This window comes from Ovis canadensis, chromosome 4 (genome assembly GCF_042477335.2).
Source record: "Ovis canadensis isolate MfBH-ARS-UI-01 breed Bighorn chromosome 4, ARS-UI_OviCan_v2, whole genome shotgun sequence".
Taxonomy (NCBI): Eukaryota; Metazoa; Chordata; class Mammalia; order Artiodactyla; family Bovidae; genus Ovis; species Ovis canadensis.
Window position 1 is genome coordinate 45439596 of NC_091248.1, and position 23025 is coordinate 45462620.

The 23025-nt window shown below is 40.9% G+C and overlaps 1 non-coding gene across 1 annotated transcript; it reads left to right on the forward strand.

Moving 5' to 3' along the window:
• Window positions 1–22251: 22251 nt before the first annotated feature.
• Window positions 22252–22323, forward strand: TRNAC-ACA (transfer RNA cysteine (anticodon ACA)). The gene has a single exon. It is a non-coding gene; the product is annotated as a tRNA-Cys (tRNA).
• Window positions 22324–23025: the final 702 nt, after the last annotated feature.

The window sequence follows — 23025 nt, forward strand, 5'->3', positions numbered from 1 at the left end:
ACACTGTGGAACACAGAGTGTGCTGTAGAGAGTGAAAGGAAGAACACTCCTCAGGCAAGAAATCTGAACTCTGTGAAGTCCCTTTGGGGTTAGGTCACTGTGCTCAGTCTGAGACACCTTTGCAGATGGCTCCAACTCACTCACTAACGTTACTGTAAGAAATCTGTATAAGAAAGCAATCTTGTAAATGGATGATAAGGCATCTTTGCAAAAACACAGTATTAAATCCCTCCACCCCACCTCCTTCTATGCCCAGCTGTGAGTTTACCAAACCAAGACTGATTTCAGACCATCTTTGATTTGCAAGAAGGGTGCCCAGATTTTAAAAGTTTTTAATACCGTATCACTGATTTCATATATGCTTATCATAGATAAGTCAAAGGGTTCAGAAGACTGTATTAAGCACTCCTCTGTGTTCACCTTCCCTGGGGTATAAGCCCACTATGAGGGATGTTGTGCATGATCCCAGACACATTCTGTGCTTACACCAACATTCACACAGACAGAATCACCCTCCACACTTTATTCTGCAACTGATCCAGGCGCAGTGGGCCCCTTTCCACATCAGCACATGTAGATTTCTCTCTTCTAACATTCACAGAATACTCCGGCCTGGGGGTGCATTTTCATTTATTTAACCAATCTGCCACTGAAGGACAGTTAGGTTGCTTCCAATACTTAATCTATTCAATGTGGCTCTGAAAATTCTTGTACGTGTATCTTCACGCGTTTGTGTGAGTAGAATTTGCAGGGTAGTCCTAAAACAAAGTCACCAAACAGAAAACCTTGCCAGTCTGACAACTGATTGCTTTTCACAGTCTTATTTAATGGAATATGAGGTGGAGAATCATGTCATGTTTCAAGGACATTTGTAATTCTTTTTGTCTGGGGCTTGCTTATGTGCTCATTTTTTAGTTAGGTTGATGGTCTTATTGATTTATAAACACATTTCTTAGGCACGTGTATCTAGCATGTGTTACAAATCCTTTTTTGGGTCACTTTTGGCTTTTTTATAATGATTTTGCCCTAAAGAAATCATTGATATTTATGCAAATATTACAGTTCTTACCTCTTACAACTTTGGGGATTTTTCATTATATTTGAAAAGTCCTCTCCACTCTGGCATTGTAAAAATAGTCACTCTTATTTTTTGAATGCTTATGGCTCAGTCCATCTGGGATGAGTTGCACTGGGTTGGTCAGAAAGTTTGCGTTTTTCCGTAACACTGTATGGAAAAACCTGACTGAACTTCTTGGCCCACCCAACAATTAAGAAGAGAGTGGGGCCCAGCTCCATCCCATTTCCACATGGCTCGCCACTGTCCCAGCACCATTTGTTTAGGGGCAATGTGATCTTTCCAGACAGTCATCTCACTGAAAAATATGGTCTAAGCTGCTTTAACGACAGATCTAGGCACTAACATCCAAAGCTACATATTCATAAGTTCTGTCCTTAAATGTCAACCATCTAAACTTATTATAAACAAGATGTTTTAAATTTGTTTTTAAGATCCTGGGCCTTTTCAGTCCTGCTGGGGCTGGTTTGCCTCCTGGTTCAAGAATGGAATACTGCCCACAATCGTGCATTCAGTATCTGAAACACAAATAGCTCCGGAGGCCCACAAGGTTTTCGTTTGCTTGGTTTTCAATTCATAAAACCTAAACCGAACCATCCCGAGGGGCTTCCCAGGCGGCTCAGTGGTAAGGAATGCACCTGCCAATACAGGGTTCGATCCCTGGGTTGGGAAGATCCCCTGGAGAAGGAAATGGCAACCCATTCCAGTGTTCCTGCATGGGAAATCCCATGGACAGAGGAGCCCGGTGGGCTACAGTCCATGGGGTTGCCAAAGAGTCGAACACGACTTAGCGACTAAACAAAAACAAGACCATCCTGATGTTATATATAGTCCCTAATCTCTTTAGTCTGAATACCTACACCATTTGCTTCAGACCTTAATATACAGTACGCACACTACTTTACTCCTTTAAAACTGAAGAGTATGAACTTCAAAAAACATAGCTGGTCCTAGGCGCTTCAGAAGGGGGACTGTAGTTTCCTAAGAGTCATTTGTTTAAAAGGAAGAACAACATAGTGTCGGGAGGGTTGATGGAAAGGAGGAGGGAGAGGATGAAAACTGTGAGAACCCTGAGTTGAGAGGAGGAAATGTTTTCATGAACAACGCTTCCTATTTAGAGTTCTAAGACTGCATAGCAATCAGACTTCAAGTTCAATGACATGGAGTCTGAGATTTTATTAGGTGAATAGCAGTCAGGAAGTCATTCAGATTCACTGCAAACAAAACAACCCTAAAAGATCTTGAGATTTTGAACATTGTCAACATAAAAAGAAGAAGTCACAATTAACACTATTGTGCCTAATAAACAATGTGTGCTTTTGCATTTCTTCAAGGATCTTGCAATACTTCTTGGTACTCTGCTATGATCTTTCATCTCTGTCAAAGGGGTAGGTCCAGGAGATAAGACAAACTTTAGACTGAGCTTTTTAGAGCCAAGGCATATAAAACCAGAACTCTCTTGGCTATGACTGATCTAAAGGATCAGAAAGCAAACAGGCAGTTGGCTTTTGTGTAGTTGCGATCAAACAGAAGTAAATACAACTTCCCTCTGTATCTACAGGAGATCCTGTGGATATGAAAACCTGAGGAGCTCAAGTCCCTTATACAAAATGTCGTAGCACAATGAATACAATTGGAAGGAAATACCTAAAATTTTCAACCCTGGCTGCACATTGCAGTCATCTAGAGTTATATTTTAAAAATATGAACTGCAGAGGTATTTCCCCTCAAACCTGAATGAGATCAGAACCACTGGGAGCGCTTATTAAGTCACAGATCCTGGGCCCCACGTGTCGAGCATGTCTGATTCAGCAGGACTGGGACCCACAGTTCTGACAAGTTCCCAGGTGCTGCCAGTCCAGAGACTTCACCTTGTGCTCTTGACTGAATTAGCGTGTGGTATGACGGGAGTATGATTAATTTTTCAGAGTTCCTGCAGTAACTCAACGTGTAACTAGGCTGCAGAACCACTGAGCAGGGCAAGCAGCCTTTCCATATGCACATCTGACCAGACAGCCTGCATTCTTCTCCCACACAGAAAGGAGATGGTCCTTACTTTTTATCTTAGGGGCTAAGCTTCTCTATACAGTTCTAGAGAAAGCAGCAAAACTACTCTGTTGAAGAGAAGCATTTTCCAAGCACACGGATAACTAGGTGATCAGGATATGACTGGGAACAGATTTGGAAATGTTAGATAAAATTTACTTTAAAACATCTTTTTTTTTTCCCCCTGAGTGAAGTTGGTCAGAGGAGAAAATTTCACATGACACCCCTTATATGCACTATCTAAAAAGAAATTATACAAATGAACTGATTCAGAAAACAGACTCACAGAATGAATTTATTGCCTCCATGGGGGAAGGATAGGGAGGAGGGATAGTTGTAGAGTTTGGGATCGACATGTACACACTGCTATATTTAAAGTAGATAACCAACAAGTACCTACTGTATAGCACAGGGAACTCTGCCTAATGTTATGTATGGCTGAGTCCCTTTGCTGTCCACCTGAAACTATCACAATATTGTTAAACTGTTATACTCCAATATAAAAGTTTAAAAAAAAGCATAATTGGAAACATAAGAGAAAGTTGGGTCCCTTATAATACAGATATTGATAAATCGTAATGAAAAATATGAAAAGGAATGTTTGTGTGTGTATATATAACTGAGTCAATTTGATGTACAATAGAAACTGACACACTATAAATCAACTATACTTCAATAAAGTAAATTAAAAAATAAAGCAAAACAGGTGGGAGAAGTGGCTGTAGAGAACTTACAACTGCTGTTATTTAAGAGCCCATGATAATTTGGAGCACAGCCCTCGTAAAAGAAAATTTTGCTTAAAGTCGCAATAAAGGAGAAACTCCAGAGACTGCACAAATAATATCCTTAGAAAGAAACTACGTAGTGATGACTGTCAGTTCATTTTTGGAATCCCAATAATCTACTCTTATGAAAAACCTCTTAATAGAATTGTAAAGATCAATGTCAAGGGTGAGTGAGACATTTGCTTTGTTTGAAATTTCATGTTAACCCACGATTTTGTTTGTCTGTTATTCCTTAGTTGGAAGGGGCGGGAGACTTCCCCCGGCATGCTAATTCACTCCCTGGCAGTCTGTAACACTAGACGGTTTGATTCTCCCTCATCTGTTGATTTTTTTTTTTTTTTAAAAGTCTCTGGCAACATTGCTTGGCTCTGGGATAATAGCCACTTGATGCTGCCAAAAAGAAAACTTGGAATTTTCTAACCTGCCTTCGTTTTCTAAATCTGCTTCAAGGACATGTGGAGTTGGTTCTGATGGACCATGAAGGCGAAAGTTAAGAGAACAGAGACTTTGCTGAATGAAACAGAACTGAAGGAAGTAAGTCTCCAGAATTCATCAATACTGCAGGACTAGTCTACTTATTTCTGTCCTAGCACCCTCATTTACATGTTCACAGCAAGCCTTACCAAGTCTGGTGCACAATATATTTCACTGCTGGGCAGTCTACACTCAGATGAGACCACCAACCCTCATCTGTATTAGCAAGAAGACCAAAAAACACCACAAAGATTACTGTCTGGCTTTACAAGGAAAGGCTGCACTGAACTTAAACAGGCAGGACAGGAGTATCCCTGAATTCCTTCTCTAAGGTAGCTAATTGTGCCCTAGACTCGGGGGTTGATTCAGTTCCCCCACTTGGTTGATTTATGAGACACTGGTTCACCACCCAAGCAAAAACAGGCTTACCAAGCAGCTTTATCTCTCTGGCCCTGACATAGCTAGAAACAAAGAGATGGGGGAATTTAACATTTAATAGCTTTTTGGCCTTTCCCTACCTTCCTGGGTGATAACACGCAGGTCCATGCACGCAGGGAGGACGACAGGGCCGTCATCATCAGTCCCTCGTTCAGCGGCCAGCCAGCCACACACATAGGATTTCCTTTTACCTGCTGCCACCTGCTTGAGGGTCGTTTCGCCACTCATCCCACCTCTATTAACATGGACAGGAAGGGAAAGCAAAGAAGGTATAATGCAAACCATGTGATTTTGTCATTTGCTGGCTAGAAGTTGGAGGCAGCATAAAATAAACCGTGACTATCAGAAGTCAAGTTACAATTTGGTGACAGATCAGAGCTCCAGTTTCCTACCCCTTCTGCGTTTTCACACTCTGCAGTGTAGCCTGGCCCAGGCGATCCTCGCTGGCTGATCATGGTAAAGCCCTTCAGGGCTCTGATAGTGGGGAAGGGCAGCAGCCTATGAGGATTTTCTTCTTGAATTCCTGTTGATTTCTCTCCTTGCCACCCACCCAGGTTGGCATGTGGTGAACTGGGCTGCCAGTCAGCAGTTAGGATGCCCCCTTTCTCTGAGTTCCATAGCCGTGAGACGTCCTCCCACTGGGGAGGCACCCTCCCCATCACAGAGCCTACAGCACTCCTACCACTTACCTTTCCGTAGAAACCGCTCTGCTTCTGCCAGTTTCCAGGCTTCTCCCAGCTATATGAGCTTTGACCCACTCTCCAACAGGTTCCTAATTTCCTGCTCTTAGATCTTCCCAAGCTTTCTCTCCAATAACTCAGGCCCTCATCCCCAAAGGGCTGTGACTAGCTTTACTATTATATTCACCAGGACAGGTCTGCTTCTTCGTGTTGACAAAGCCTGGAGTCAACCTGGAATAATGTGTCATTTACAATAGGTATAAGGTGATGCTTGCTGCTTAGAGTACAGAATCTGAAACTTTCCACTAAGACAGTTATCTGATACATAGTAACTGCCTAAGGATGCAACTCAGACATTAAAACCCCATACAAATTAGTTTGGAAAAGACAAAAAATCCAGGGGAAAAAAGGGGCAAGAGGAAAGGAATGGATTATTTAGAAAGAGATTACTTGAAGTACCAATAAACATCTGAGAGAAAACCCAGCCTCACTAGTAATCAGGGTAATGAAAATAAAACCACTATGATAGTAAATTTTAAAAGTTTGATTATATAAAATATGAGACGGGGCAGGGGAAAATGAAAATTGTCAGGTCCTGCATTACGCACGCATATTGTCCAGCCACGCAGGAGAGGATACGGCAATGGTCAGGGAGGCTGACGGTGTACTTGACATACAGCCCAACATTTTTTCCCTAAGTCTACATCCTTGAGAAGGTCTTGCAGAGGTACACAAGACACTATTTACAAGGATGCTCATCAAACGTTGTCTGTAATGGTAGAAAGGCAAACATTCTAAATATTTATCAATAGGAAAAAGAGAAATAAACCACAGTATATACTCATATAATGAAAGAGTCCACAGCATTTAAAATGAATGATGTACAGGTACCTGTCTCAATAAAGATAATTCCTGAAAACATAAGGAAACACAATTTATTTAGATTTTAAAAGCACACAAATAGCACGACTATGTACACTATTTCTAAACCCACGCCTATGTAGTCAAAGTATGAAAACAGAAGGAAAAATGTTGACGTTGACACGGTGGTCACCTCTGGAGACAGTAGGAGAGATGGGGAGGCTGAAGACTGCAGTGGAAGCTTCAACTGCATCCAAAAGGCTTTACGTTCAAAAATGAAACAACATAGCAAGATATTTGTGTTCATTAAATATAGGTGGGTATAGATATGGGTGCTTTTTGTGTATCTAAAATATTTCTGTTTTTAAAAAGCATTATTATAAAAACTTCCATTTAAATCATTAAATTATTTCATTCCATTAAATAATTCTTCCACTTAAAGAATAAACATTTAACCTCTTGATATGGTGAATAAAGGGCTTTCCAGGTGGTACTAATGGTAAAGAATCTGCCTGCCAATACAGCAGACACAAGAGACTTCAGTTTGATCCCTGAGTTTGGAAGATGCCCTGGAGGAGGAAATGGCAACCCATTCCAGTATTCTTTCCTGGGGAATCCCATGGACAGAGAAGCCTGGCAGGCTACGGTCCATGGGGGCACAGAGAGTCAGACACGACTGAGTGACTGAGCGCATGATGGATAACCCGATCAACTAAACTGAGTTTCTTCTTTTGGCTCTTGGGCCCCTTCTCCAGGGCTTTTCCATGAAGCACAGGAATAGAACCCAAAGTCATACAATGGACAAGCTGCATGCAGAGGGGACTTTGGACCAGCAAACTCCTGAGGCTGGGGGCTACAAGTGCTGAGGAGCCCTTCCAGAAAGCTCTTTTTGTTTCCTTTTCCTTGAAATGCAGAAGAAACAAAAGGAGATGCCCCCCATAGCTTTAAGTCAAACCCTTAATTTTATTTGAATATAGTTTTTGTCATTTAATTACTGCCATTTTTCTTTTTTTTTTTTAAGCTTCTAGATTGCTGTGTAATTTTTGTATCAATGCCGATTAGACCGAGAGTCCAGGAAGACGCAGCCACATAATTAGGGCCAGAACAGAATCTTCCACTTTACATCCATCTTCCTCAATTTAAAAAATGACATTTTCCGTTCTCTAATCATGCACTGTTGGCTTCCAGTTTTTCACTGTAGACAAATATTTTCTGCTCAAGCCTGCTGTAATAAATTTGCAGCCTCTCAAGTAAACATGAATTTGCATTGACAGATCTCAAGAATTCACCAGTATTTTTGTTTGGGGTCCAATTCTAGGAAGTAACAATGGGACCACATGAGAAATTTCTCCCTCAGTCAGAGTCCTTCCTTGAGAACCTTTGTAGACCCTCAAATTAGAACTTGTCATAGATTTGGAAAGATGTCCTTGCTACACCTGGAGAAGGAAATGCCAAACTCCAGTATTCTTGCCTGGAAAATCCCATGGACAGGGGAGCCTAGCGGGCTACATACAGTCCATGTGGTTGCAAAGAGTCGGAAATGACCAAGCGACTTCACTTTCTTTCTTTCATGGCTATACCTGATGCCTTCTGTTGTCTCATAGGCCTTAGAGGCTAAATTACTTTTAGAGATGTAGACACAGCAACAGTGGGTTATCAGTCAATATCTAGTCAAGAGGTAGCATACCTAAATTGGGGGATTTTAGGAAAGTCTGATAGAGGGACTATTTACAAAGATGTCACCAAGGTAAAGGAGACCATAAGCCTAGTGGTCCTAGGGCTGTTACCACTCCTAGGCTTCAACACACGAGGAGGGAGAGGTAGTCTACAGCCAGAGAGGTATGCAGAAAGGACACTGCACACCCCCTGGAGCTGTGGCAAAGGCACCAGCGCAGGAAGGAGGCCAGAAAGTGATACCCCAATCGCTTCCCGCCCGCCCTCCCAGTACTCTCTCACTGGTGCTTCTCCCTGGCCAAACACGACTAGAACCAGAAGGTTAAGAAACTCGCTGATTCAGGTCAGCCTTCCTGAGCAGAGAGTAAGGCTAGCAGCTGAAGTGGGCATCCGGCACACCAGCCAATCCAGAAAAGGTCTATAAATATACCCAGGTGTCCACATGCTGAACATTCCCCACAGGCTGAAAAGCATTCGCAGTGATTCCAAGGAGAAGGTATTCTCCATTTCAGCGGTGGGGGCAGCCAAATTCCTCGGGCAATCTACACATCCTTTGGAGATGCTCTGATTTCCAAACTGCTCCACTAGTGACACTCAATAACCACCCAGCTCATTATTATGCTTTGAGTGTATAAATAAGGACGGTTCATTCCAGGAAGGGACAACACGTTTTGCACAGATCAACAACGTAATAAGAACAAATGCAAGTAGATATACTAATGGCTGATTTCTGGCATCAAGAAGAGTCCTTGTTTTGTACTTTTGTGTTTTGGAAAGCATTGACAGTGCCCTTCCTGTTGACAGAGAACATGTCTCAGTCAAAGAAAAAGTGTATCATGCTCTCTCTAATGCTAAGATTCAGTAAAACTTATATATGAGTTTTATGGGCTTCCCTGGTGGCTCAGACAGTAAAGAATCTGCCTGCAATCAGGAGACCTGGGTTCCATCCCTTGGTTGCAAAGATCTCCTAGAGAAAGGAATGGCAACCCACTCCAGTATTCTTGCCTAGAGAATTCCATGGACAGAGAAGCTTGGCAAGCTACAGTCCATAGTGTCACAAAGAGTCAGACACAACTGAGTGACTAACACACACACATACACACGGGTTTCTAATTAGATTTCAAATTATTATTTTTGAAAAAAATTGAAATCAAAAAAATAATTTAAAAAATTATTTCTATACTAGAAGTATTACTAAAATGAGGAAAGGCACAATTCCTGTGAAGACAAAAACAAATGGTCCTATTCTGCTATCTAGGAAAATAACATCCTAGACACAGGTAGAGACATAACCACAGCCATATCCTACCCCCTTGCTGACCCTGTCTGAATCCTTTGCCACTTAAACCTTCTTCTTGCTACAGTTAAATAACTTTTGTGCTTATCAGCATCTTGGCACATAGTAAGTGTTCAATAAATGCCAGCAGCAATAGCAGTAGTAAAAGTTATTTTTTAATATCAATAAAATTCATACAGCATTCAGAAGAAGGAAGCTCATTGTAGTTAGAAAATCCAAAAAATATATTAAGGAATTAAAATTTGAGATGGCCTTAAAGAATGGGTAGATTCTCACAAATGAAAAAGAGAGTAAGACTGCAAAGAGTATAGGGTCATATACCTGAATAGCATTTGCAAAGGTACTAATGTTGGTCATAAATGAGATTCAGGTACATCTACCACAGTCTTGGGGAACAGATTTTGAAATTAATTATGTTAAAATTGGAGAACTATTGAAGGAATTTGGAGGGGATGGCACTAATGATAATAAAAATGACTAACACTTACTAAATAAGTACTTCCTACATATCAGACCCTAAGTCCTATACATGTGTTCATTCACTCATCCTTACAAACATCCTATGAAACAGTTTGTTTTAATCACTACACTGGGTTAGGTGCTACAGGTGATTTTAAGATTACAGATGATCTCTGAATTCATTTACACACTTGCTTAGAGGGGAGGGAAGAGAGAGTGTTTTCACAGAATTTTAGAATGTTAGTTTGGGAATTGCCTTAAAGTTATCAGTTCACTTACTCTTTAAAAAATCTTTATTGAATGTTACAATATCGCCTCTATTTTATGTCTTGGTTTTTTGGCCCCAAGACATGTGGGATCTCAGCTCCCTGACCAGGGACCAAACCCACACCCGCTGCATTGGAAGGCCAAGTCCTAACCACTAGACCACCAGGGAAGTCCCAATTCACTTACTCTTCACAACAGTCCCATGAGGTAGATCTTACTCTATCAACTTACAGACAGAAAACTGTGGCAGAGGTTCAAGTAACTTGCCTGGATTCACACAACCAGCAAGTAGTACTGAAGTATTTGATTTCAGGTAGATTAGCTCCAGAGTCCATACTCGTGACCCCCACTCTATGGTACTCTCTCACACTTAAACACCTGGTTACACTTTATACAGCTGTCAGCTATCCATAGGAAGTGGCTCTTGTGATCAAGGAATTTGGCATTTCATGGAAAGGAGTCATAGCCACAGACAATTACAGTGATCAGAACCAAAGCCATGGTGGAGGCCCTCACCAGGGGACAGAGGAACTCAGAATTGGGAGCTCACTCTCTAGAAGGTTAAAGGAGGCTTCCCATGGAAGGTGAACAATAGCTAGGTCAGGAAGACTGTGCAATGCTCTGACAAGAATCAGAACTCATCTGGCAGAGAGGCAACATTTGCAAACACAGAGAGACATGGGAAGACACGGGGGGAGTCACAAAAAGGTGGGGTTGATTATGGAGACGAGGAACAGCTCAGAGAGGAGATTCAGAAGGTCTCAGAACTGGGCTGGTTGGAGGGGTGAGTAAGCAGCAGGATGGCAGGATTCTGGTCTGATGCAGTGGGGGAGAAAGTTGGGTGAGCCAGAGGGATAAGGATGGGAAACATAAAGGTTTAGAAGGAAATTCAGAGGGAAAGCCAGTGAGGACAGTTTCAGACAGGTTTATCTGAGTAGGCATGGAGGAGGTGCAGGCAGTAGACAACTGGAACTAAGGATCAAAAGGTAAGAAAACTGACACCTATCATGATTTCTGGGGTCTGTAATAGTCCCCTGGGAGATATAATATAATCATCATGAAAAGTAAATAGTTCCACACCTAGAAGATGGTTTGGGATGTCAAAGTGAAACAACAACAAAAAAAGGCCTCTAGAACTCCATGATGGTGTTTTCTCAGAAACAGAACAAGAATTTTTAAACTCAAGGAGGAACTTGCATTAGGGAATGGGGAAGCAAATTACTCAGGATAAAATAACTTTTTTTAAAAAAGCCACTGTACCTCTAAAGGGAAGAAAATAGTTTAATTATGGCTTGGTGCTGGCTCTGAAGGCAGTTTAGAAAGACAACTCTTGTTTCCTTAAAGTGGTATTGGCTAAATAGGATTGCCAAAAGAGGGCAATGACAGGGAGGCTTAGATGGAAAAGAAAGAAAATACGTCAATGGTTTCATATCCAGGGCAATCAAACGCAAGTTTCTGTGAAGAGCAAACGATCTCAGGCTCAGGATGAGGGTGAGGAAAGAAAGGCACGAAGGACCTGTGCTCCAGAGGCCTCACTCCCACCGACCTGGTCCCGCCCCTGGTGACATGGTTGAATCATCCAGAGGCCAGTGAAGCAGTGGGTAGCATCGAGTTCAACCTGGGGGTGGGGAGGAGAGAGGGCAGACCAAGCCGGCCCCCACACAGGTACTCCTAAGCCCAGGGGTCACAGGACGAGGACCGCGCCAGTGGTTCTCAACACTGCCTGAACGCTGGAGAACTCATGAAGAGACCAGTGCCTGTTGTCCCCTCCACAGGTTCTGATTTCACTAGAGTGGGACTCAGACACTGGGTATTTTTCAACTCTTCCAGAAGATTTTAATGTTCAGATAGGGTTGTGAAAGGCTTACCTAGAAATGATGACAACTACAGGCAGGGGGCTAAAGGAAATCAGCAGCTCCAGAAAAATGCCAAATATATGGCTGGAACCATCCAAATCTTTAGTTACTGGCAGTCACTGTAACATATTAGTAACATCCCAGTAATCCCCTCATAAGGCAATAATACCTGCCTTGTCCACCAACATAACTATCCGGGATGGGGGGGCTTGGCTTAAATACAAAAGTTATGTGCATGAAAAACACAAAGCTATAAATTGCCCCTTAAGAAAGATAGAGAGGGCTGGATTAAATAAAACCAATTTCACAAAACTGAAGAATCTTGGTGAAGACTCTTGAATATGCATTCTGTCAGCAGTGGCTTGGACAGGAAGGGATTAACACCACTGAAATGTAGATAAAAGCAGATTGGAAAATGCTTATTAGGAACATGTGGGCAACCTTCAAAAAAATCATCCAGCTATTTCCATGAATCCAGCTCTTGGCTGTAAATTACAGAACCAGGGAGAGAGTTCAAAAGCAGAGAATTCCTACGCAAAACAAAAAGGAGAAACCCACCCTTCCTTTACTTTCCATCTTCATGGAAAGTTTTGTTCTGTGGGGATCTTTGCCCCGTTCCTTCTCTCCTTGTCTCTTGACACCCTGTAATTAGTGCTCTCATCTCTGCCTCTGGCACCCGGGCTTGCTGTAGGTGGCTGGCATGACATCGGATGCCTGCCCCTGCAGTGCGATTAGGCACCCTGCGGTGCACAAACAAAAACCCCCAGAAAGCCTGACCCAACCATTTTCCTATGAATAGAATGTGCTTTCTTTATGGAGATAAAAGGTGTTTGTGTGCGTCTGTTTGTATAGAGATGTACTACACATATAAGCATAAATACAGGGGCCTCTGTGCATGTATATTGCATGTGAGTTACTTAATCTATTTAAAAGGTTCAGGGTCAGAAATATTTTGGTGTGTCCTCAAATAGGACTGGAAATTTCTGAAAGGCTAAACATTTGTCCTTCATGTAGGAAAAATGAAGAAAAACAGAGTCAGTTTCTAAGCAGCAAGCCAGAGTTGAAACTTTTTTTTATTTATTTTTAAATTGAAGGATAATTGCTTTACAGAATTTTGTTGTTTTCTGTCAAACCTCAACATGATTCAGCCATAGGTATATATATGTCCCCTCCCCTTTGAAACTCCCTCCCATCTTCCTCTCCATCCCACCCCTCTAGGTTGATACAGAGCCCCTGTTAGTTTCCTGAGCCAAAGAGCGAATTCCCATTGGCTATCTATTTTACATATGGAAATGTAAGTTTTCATGTTACTCTCAACCTGCATCTTACCCTCTCCTCCCCTCTCCCCACGTCCATAAGCCTATTCTCTATGTCTGTTTCTCCACTGCTGCCCTACAAATAAATTCTTTAGAACCATTTTTCTAGATTCCGTATATACATGTTAGTATACAATACTTATCCTTCTCTTTCTGACTTACTTCACTCTGTATAATAGGCTCTCGGTGACTCAAATGTGTTCCTTTTTATGGCTGACTAATATTCCGTTGTGTATTTTGTACCACAGCTTTCTTACCCATTCGTCTGCTGATGGACATCTAGGTTGCTTCCATGTTCTAGCTATTGTAAATAGTGCTGTAGAGAAAAATGGGATACATGTGTCTTTTTCAATTTTGGTTTCCTCAGGGTACATGCCTAGGAGTGGGATTGCTGGGTCATTTGGTGGTTTTATTCCTAGTTTTTTAAGGAATCCATACCGTCTTTCATAGTGGCTGTATCCATTTACATTCCCGCCAACAGTGCAGGGGTGTTCCCTTTTCTCCACACCCTCTCCAGCATTTACTGTTTGTGGACTTTTTGATGATGGCCATTCTGACTGGTGTGACAATATCTCATTGTAGTTTTGATTTACATTTCTCTAATAACGAGCGATGTTGAGCATCTTTTCATGTGTTTTTAGCCATCTGTATGTCTTCTTTGGAGAGATGTCTGTTTAGGTCTTTTCCCCTCTTTTTGATTGGGTTGTTTGTTTTCCTGGTATTGAGTTCTATGAGCTGCTCATATATTTTGGAAGTTAATCCTTTGTCAGTTGTTTCATTTGCTATTATTTTCTCCCATTCTGAGGGTTGTCTTTTCACCTTGCTTATAGTTTCCTTGCTGTGCAAAACTTTTAAGTTTAATCAGGTCCCACTTGTTTGTTTTTATTTCCACTACTCTAGGAGGAGGGTCATAGAGGATCTTGCTTTGATTTATATCATCAAGTGCTCTGCTTATGTTTTCCTCTAAGAGTTTTATAGTTTCAGGCCTTACATTTAGGCCTTTAATCCATTCTGAGTGTATCTTTGTGTATGGTGTTAGGAAGTGCTCTAATTTCATTCTTTTACATGCAGCTGCACCATTTATTGAAGAGGCTGTCTTTGCCCCCTTTGTATATTCTTGCCTCCTTTGTCAAAAATAAGGTATCTATAGGTGCATGGGTTTATTTCTGGGCTTTCTACCTTGTTCCATTGGTCTATATTTCTGTTTTTGTGCCAGTACCACACTATCTTGATGACTGTACCTTTGTAGCATAATCTGAAGTCAGGAAGGTTGATTCCTTCACAGCTCCATTCTTATTTCTCAAGACTGCTTTGGCTATTTGGAGTCTTTTGTGTTTCCATATGAATTGTGAAGTTTTTTGTTCCAGTTCTGTGAAAAATGCCATTGGTAATTTGATAGGGATTAGTACATTGAATCTGTAGATTGCATTTGGTAGTATAGTCATTTTCACAATATTGATTCTTTCTAGCCAGGAACATGGAATATCTCTCTCCATCTGTTTATGTCATTTTTTATTTCTTTCCTCAGTGTCTTATAATTCTGTGTACAGTTCTTTTTTCTCTTTCAGTTCAGCTCAGTCGCTCAGTCGTGTCCAACTCTTTGTGACCCCATGAATCGCAGCACACCAGGCCTCCCTGTCCATCACCAACTCCCAGAGTTTTCTCCTTAGGTAAGTTTATTCCTAGACATTTATTTTTTGTTGCAATGGTAAATGGGATTGATTCCTTAATTTCTTTCTGATTTTTCACTGTTAGTATATAGAAATGCAACTGATATCTGTTTTCTAGGTACAATATTACGTCATCTGCAAACAATAAGAGCTTTACTTCTTTTCCAATCTAGATTCCTTTTATTTTTTTCTTCTCTGTTTGCCATAGCTAGGACTTCCAAAACTATGCTGAATAACAGTGGCGAAAGTGGACACCCTTGTCTTGTTCCTGATCTTAGGCTTTCAGTTTTTCACCATTGAGAATAATGTTTGCAGTAGGTTTATCATACATGGCCTTTACTATGTTGAGGTAAGTTCCTTCTATGCCCATTTTTTGAAGAGTTTTAATCATAAATGGGTGCTGAATTTGTCAAAGGCTTTTTCCGCATCTATTGAGATGATCATATGGCTTTTATCTTTTAACTTGTTAATATGGTGTATCACACTGATTGACTTGTGTATATTGAAGAATCCTTGCATCCCTGGAATAAACCCAATTTGATCATGGTGTATGAGCTTTCTAATGTGTTGCTGAATTCTGTTTCCTACAATTTTGTTGAGAATTTTTGCATCTATGTTCATCAGTGATATTGGCCTGTAGTTTTCTTTTTTTGTGTTGTCTTTGTCTGGTTTTGGTATCAGGGTGATGGTGGCCTTGTAGAATGAGTTTGGAAGTGTTCCTTCCTCTGCAATTTTCTGAAAGAGTTTTAGAAGGATAGGCATTAGTTCTCCTCTAAATGTTTGACAGAATATTCCTGTGAAGCCATCTGGTCCTGGGCTTTTGTTTTTTTGGGAAATTTTTGATCACAGCTTCAATTTCAGTGCTTGTAATTGGGTTGTTCATAATTTCTATTTCTTCCTGGTTCAGTCTTGGAAGATTGAACTTTTCTAAGAATTTGCTCATTTCTTCCAGGTCATCCATTTTATTGCCATATAGTTGTTCATAACAGTCTCTTATAATCCTTTGTATTTCTGCACTGTCTGTTGTAACTGCTCCTTTTTCATTTCTAATTTTGTTGATTCTTCTCTTTTTTTCTTGATGAGTCTGGCTAAAGGTTTGTCAATTTTGTTTATCTCAAAGAAACAACTGTTAGTTTTATTCATCTTTACTATTGGTTCTTTCATTTCTTTTTCATTTGTTTCTGCTTGGATATTTATGATTGCTTTCCTTCTGTTAATTTGGGGGTTTTTTGTTCTTTTTCCAGTTATTTTAGGTATAAAGTTAGGTTGTCTATTCTATGTTTTTCTTGTTTCTTGAGGTAGGACTGTATTGTTGTAAAATTCCCTCTTAGAACTGCTTTTGCTGCATCCCATAGGTTTTGAGTTGTCGTGTTTTCATTGTCATTTGTTTCTGGAAACTATTTTTCATTCGCTTTTGATTTCTTCAGTAACCCATTGGTTATTTAGAAACATATTGTTTAATCTCCCTGTGTTTGTGTTTCTTATAGTTTGTTTCTTGTAATTGATATCTATCTCACAGCATTGTTTGTGGTCAGAAAAGATGCTTGATACGATTTCAATTTTTTAAAACTTACTGAGGTTTGATTTGTGACCCAAGATGTGGTCTATCCTGGAGAATGTTCCATGTGCATTTGAGAAGAAGGTGTATTCTTCTGCATTTGGATGGAAAGTCCTGCAGATATCAATGAGATCCATCTCATCTAATGTATCATTTAAGACTTGTGTTTCCTTATAATTTTTCTGGTTTGATGCTCTGTCCATTGGTGCGAGTGGGGTGTTAGAGTCTCCTACTATTATTGTGTTACTGTCAATTTCTCCTTTTATGTCTGTTAGTGTTTGTCTTACGTAATGAGGTGCTATGTTCGGTGCACAGATGTTTACAACTGCTATGTCTTCCTCTTGGATTGATCCCTTGATCATTATGTAGTGTCCTCCCTTATCTCTTGTAATAACATTCAGTTCTTTATTTTAATGTTTATATACTATTTTCTACTGGTCAGATACTCCTGTCCACGCTTAGCTGGTGTTCTGCATGCACTTCTGTGTCTGAAGGTGAATTATTGATCTATCTATGGAGAGAGATGTACTCCACGTTCACCTACTCCTCTGCCATCTTGTTCTCCAGTAAGTGAAACTTTCTTGATCGTGAGATTAAAGAAGGTCCCAAGAAATAGTTAACTCTCTACTTCTCCCAACTTCTTTAATGACATCTTAAGGTGAAACAACTTCCTCTGCCTTGGGAGACAGAAATCTGTGTCCCTACACTCCAGTCCTCTCCCATCTCCAGGGTAAGATGGAAAGAAATAATTTTCCACAGCCAGGTAGTCAATTAGTATTTATCAAGTGATCACCAAGGGCTGAACATTCTGCTTCTTTGATCAAAGTGCACTTGAGATCTCCCTGAGGTTTATCTTCCAGAGAGCTGTAAGACCATCCCACTGTGAGTGCTGTGACACTGAAAGGTGATGAAGACAGATGGTAATAATCAATGATGAAAACAGTGCTTCAGAGGAGGATCAGCAAGGGGACAGCCTTCACTGGACGTGGTGACGTATTTTGGAAATTTCCAAGACTAATGCTAAAGGAATAGTGTGAGGGCCAGGGTAATCAAAACATGGTGACTAGTTAGACCACTCAAGTTTCTCAGCTTTAATGATGGGCACACTCTGCTACAGTCCTTACTGATGACCCAAACCTGGAGGTAAGTTGTCCCCGTACACCCAGGATCTGTCAGACACTAGAGCTGGGGACTCTTTCATAAGGGCACTAATTTCTATCATGACGGCTCCACTTCCATGAACCAATCACCTCCCAAAGGCCCCACCTCCTAATACCACACCCTTAGGGTTAGGATTTCAACAAATGAATTTTGGGGGGACACAAACATTCAGACTATAGCAGAAGGTATCAGCTCTAGTGACTGGAGCAGAGAAGAGCAGTCAATTAATAAATGCTGCGCAAGTAAATGAGTGGGTGTATCAACTACCCTAAGTGCGTTGTGAGTTCAGAGGAGGAGAAATTGACAAGAATTAGAATAGAATAAATTGCTTTAAGGTGGAGATGGAAACCCTCATGGAAGAATGAGTTGGACTGACTAGATAGAGGATTTACAGGGTGGGGCTGGGGAGAAGCATTCTGTTTGAAAAGGACACCATGAGGGTAGTAGTCCAAATAGTGCCACAAGCTGACAGTTGTAAGAATAAGAGCTTACTAAAAAACAGATGCACAGACTCATTTCTCCTGTAACCACCATATATAATTTTGCCAACAGAAAGAAGACCAACTTTACTTTCCAATGTAAGGGAATGGAGTGGCACGGTGAGTTTTAGGAACATCTCAGCTATTGTTAGCCATGTAAGCCACTGCCATTTTGAACTCACAATCTCATGTGAGCTGACTTCCCACGAAAGGCCTGACATTTTAGTTAGAGTTCTAAACACATACAAAGCATCCGAATTCTTTCAGGTAAGAGAAGAGAGTTTATTCTGACAATTCTAGATGAATAAGAGGTACCAATGCCAAGCACAGACATGCTAAAAGCCGGGGCACACAAACTCCAATGCCTTCTGGGGCCAGGCAGGGAAGGTATGAGAGCAGCTGATGAAGTGGGAACAGTAAGAAATGGTGCAGGCATGTGTCTTTTGGAGGGTACACAGCTTTTAAAGTACTCAAACTAACTAAAAAAAAATCCACTTAGCTAACCTCAGAAATTATCTGTGAGCTGAACAGAACCTCTGGTTACCAGTTTGCAAATCACAGACCAACAAAATACCTATATGGTATTGATACATCCAAACAGCCTAGCATGCTTGAAAGTTTAACAGAATAAAAAGATCTGTGAGACAAGGGATCTCTGTTCCCTGATGTATCCCAACTGCCTGGACCAGATGCTGGTATATGACAGATATTGAATAAATGTTTGTTGAGTGAATGATGAGTCAATGTCCCAGAGACATTTCATGTCTATCAACAGCAAATCATTCAGTGACCATTAAGTTAGGTGTCTGGATAGATAAAAGGAATGTTGTTTCGTTTTTCTCATGCTTCAGTTTTAGCTGGGGCATTATTGGTTGAGAACCTTAGAAACTTTGGTTATTAAACAGATTCCAGGCTTCTGTTTCGGTGGGGAGAAACTGCCGGGACCTGTGCACCTGGACAGCCTCCCTTTGCGCTACGCTCATAGTGTGTGTGTGCTAAGGTGCTTTAGTTGTGTCCAACCCTGTGATGCAATGACCAGTCAGCAAGGCTCCTCTGTCAATGGGATTCTCCAGGCAAGAATACTGGAGTGGATTGCCATGCCCTTCTCCAGCGGATCTTCCTGACACGGTGATCAAACCTGTGTCTCATATGTTTCCTGAATTGGCAGATGAGTTCTTTACCACTAGCGCCATCTGGGAAGCCCAGTGGTGTCTGACTCTTTGTGACCCCATGGACTATTCAGTCCATGGAATTCTCTAGGCCAGAATACTAGAGTGGGTGGCCTTTCCCTTCTCCAGGGGATCTTCCCAACCCAGGGATTGAACCCAGGACTCCTTCACTGCAGGTGGATTCTTTACCAGCTGAGCCACAAGGGAAGCCCACATTCATAGCAGATGTTCTCAAAACAAGTAAGACTCTGCAGGGAGATATAAAGAGCCTTTAAAACCACACCAACTCAAAAATCTATGCTTTTATAACCCAAAAGGTGAGATCAAACACTTAAAACCAAGGCTTACTAAACCTTTTAAATATAATTTCTACGTAAGAATTATTGTGGTTCACAGGAAACTGGTATATGGCAATTGTTTCCATATATTCTTAAATGCACTGACATCACAGTAAGAATGGCGGGTGGCAGCTATATCTCAGACCTAAGTCATGTTGTTTGCATGTGATTAAAAGACTGAACAATCAACTAAGGATTCTAATCCTAAGTCCACTACCAATTCTATGTCCAAACCTTGAGCAAATTGGTTTATCTTCAAAAAAAGTAAAGACCACACCCTGAGACTGATCTCTGAAACACAGCTTACATATAAGAATGAATCAATTTGCAAATTACTCCACCTTAGATGTAAAAAATGCTAAGACTTCTAACAATAGAAATCAGTACAGTTACACTGTTTCATTAATGAAATGAACAAGGAAAAACATGTATATTGAGGCATTTACTGGGCATACTATCAACATCACAAAAAGAATCTGTTAAGACTCTGCATGAAAAGACAGACTACTAGCTCCCCTATCAAAACTGCATTCCACTCCAGTCTTCTGTGTTTAACAATGTCCTTTCTATCATTTTCAGTGTTACTTCTGGGCTATGTATTTGATAATTTTTTAGTCTAATGCAACTCAACTTTATGGACCTCATCAAAAGAAAGAAAATGAAGTAAAGAAAGTGAGGTGTGCTCTAATAAAAACTATTTATTTACTAATTTTTAAAAGAAACATTTCTCCTGAAGCTAAAAAGTTCTCAATAAACTTGTGTGTGATTCAGGATAATATAGGGAAGCACCAATCCCTGTACCTGGAATATGAAAGTAATCTCGTGGTAGCCATGGGACACTATCATATTATAAAATAAGTATTGTGTATGGCTTTGTGTTTTTTTTTCAAGACAGGTCAAATATACTGCACTGGACAGTTATCAAATGCAACTAGGCATGAAAAGGATCTGGTGAGCATGTTTAAAATACAGATCCTCATGTCCCACTAAGTCAGATTATCTAGGGGAACTACAACCCCTGAATCTGTATTTTTAAAAAATCTTCCCAGGTTATTCTTAGGCAGATGGTCCACGGACTCACCCAAGGGAAGTGCTGCCCTAGATTCTTACTAAAGATTTGAAATTTTAAGAATCCATTACATTTTATCATAAAGAAAAAATATATATAAGTATATATACATACATATACCTGTGTGTATTTGTGTACAGATACATATGCGTGTGTATGTATTAACAAAGATGCTTTTGCTTGACCAAACTTTAGTCAGTCTCCTGAATCTCCTAGACTCATCTATGAACTTCCTTATAAAATCTAATTACAAGAAAAATGAAGTCAATTCAGTGAGTCTTTCCTCCTCCATATCTGAGCAGGTTCCTCAGCTCCCACCATCTCCCAGGTGACATCTGATCCTCCTGGACTGTCTTCAGCAAGAATCTTGTTTGGCCAAAAATCCCCATTCCCCTGATATTTTCTCTTAGTAATTTCCATCCACTGACCCCCATCCTGCTCCTTGGCTATAAATCTCCACTTGCCCACACTATATTTGAATTGAGCTTTGGTTCTATACTGAGATCTCTTTCCTCCTCTTGCAATAGCCCTGAATAAAATGTTTTTTCCTCTTCAACTACTGTCCAGCTTTGTTTTTCTTTGGCATGTACTTGTGTGTATGTGTTTACGCATGTATGCCCATAGAGCCACACCTAATTTCTAATGACTGTTTCTCAGGGAAAAAGACCTTTGCCTTATGAGCATTTAACAATCACCATCCTGAACTAAAATGAGTGACAGAAGCCAATAAACCTCTCAAAAACTTTAGCAGGAATCATCTAAACATGGGCAATTTTAATCTCAACACTTAAATGCATTCACTGACTTCTGTTATGAAAAATATCTAACTCATTTTTGAAAAACCAATCTGAAAATGTCCCTTTGTGCTTAAAGAAAGAGAGAGAAAAACTTAGAAAATATTGCTGAGAAGTGAGAAAGTTTTTGAAATTTCCCAGGATGAATCACAAAGTCTTTATATGCCTCCTACTTCCTTCCTTTTGAGCCTTCCCCGCTGGGAACATAGTAGGTACTCAGAGCTTGACTGTATACAAATGCTTAGACCATTTCATTAAGGGTTGGAGAGAAGCCTGGGCACAAAGAGAAACAGGGAGATCCCCTCTGTGGCTGGGGAGGCCACATGAGTCAGTGGGAAGTTGACTGAGGCTGGGGGACTTGCTACATCGTGGGAGAGACATTTCTATTGATGCTGCAGTTTTATCTGTACCACTATTCTTAAATTTAAATAATTGAGAGGAAAAATACTTCTCTTTCATTCTCTCCTCTGAGTCCCCATCTGCAGGGATGTTCTAGTAGGAAAGCTGATCCCTCAAAACCTCAGAGACTTTGGTGCTGAGCAGATGCTGAAACAATTCCAGTCCATGTGAGCAACGATAAAAATGGTGACATTCATTCATTCTCTCTCTCTTTTAACCATAAAGAGATGAACCAGCTGGGCCTGCTAACATTTTCCTGGACTCATAGCTTTAAAGGACAAGCCCCAAAGTCTATTCCTAAGTTTATGACAGAATCAAGGGATACTTGCTTCTTTCTAAAATCTGATAGGTGAAGGCGATGGTAATTTTCAGAATTCATGGGTGTCTCCCTGGTGGCTCAGATGGTAAAGCATCTGCCTACAATGCAGGAGATCCAGGTTCAATCCCTGGGTTGGGAAGATCCTCTGGAGAAGGAAATGGCACCCCACTCCAGTACTCTTGCCTGGAAAATCCCATGGACGGAGGAGCATGGTAGGCTACAGTCCATGGGGTCGCAAAGAGTCGGACACGACTGAGCGACTTCACTCACTTTCCACCACGGATGAGCTACATAAGGATGATTGTAGTTTTATTGTTAAGTAGCAAATGGACAGTGATTCTTATCTGACTTAGAGAATAACATGATTGTTATTAACAATCCACATCAGAAGACAACTGAACACAATTTTACAGACAAGATGGGTAAAGAAAACATCTTGGAGGAGTTTTGTGACTAGTGAAGCAAGCAGATATAAAATTGGGTAAGACTATATCTTCCCTGGTGGCTCAGACAGTAAAGCGTCTGCCTACAATGTGGGAGACCTGGGTTCAATTCCTGTGTCAGGAAGATCTCCTAGAGAAGGAAATGGCACCCCACTCCAGTACTCTTGCCTGGAAAAACCATGGACGGAGGAGCCTGGTAGGCTACAGTCCACGGGGTCGTAAAGAGTCGGACACAACTGAGTGACTTTACTATCCTGTTCCAAGAAAGTGCCTGCCCCAGCATGGTGGCCTGGCATATAGGTGCCATAAAAATTGACCAAATAAATGATGTGAGAGACAGAAAATGCACTGGGGAAAAAAATACTGAAAGGAAAGTGCCTGTGTGTTAACAGTGTTTT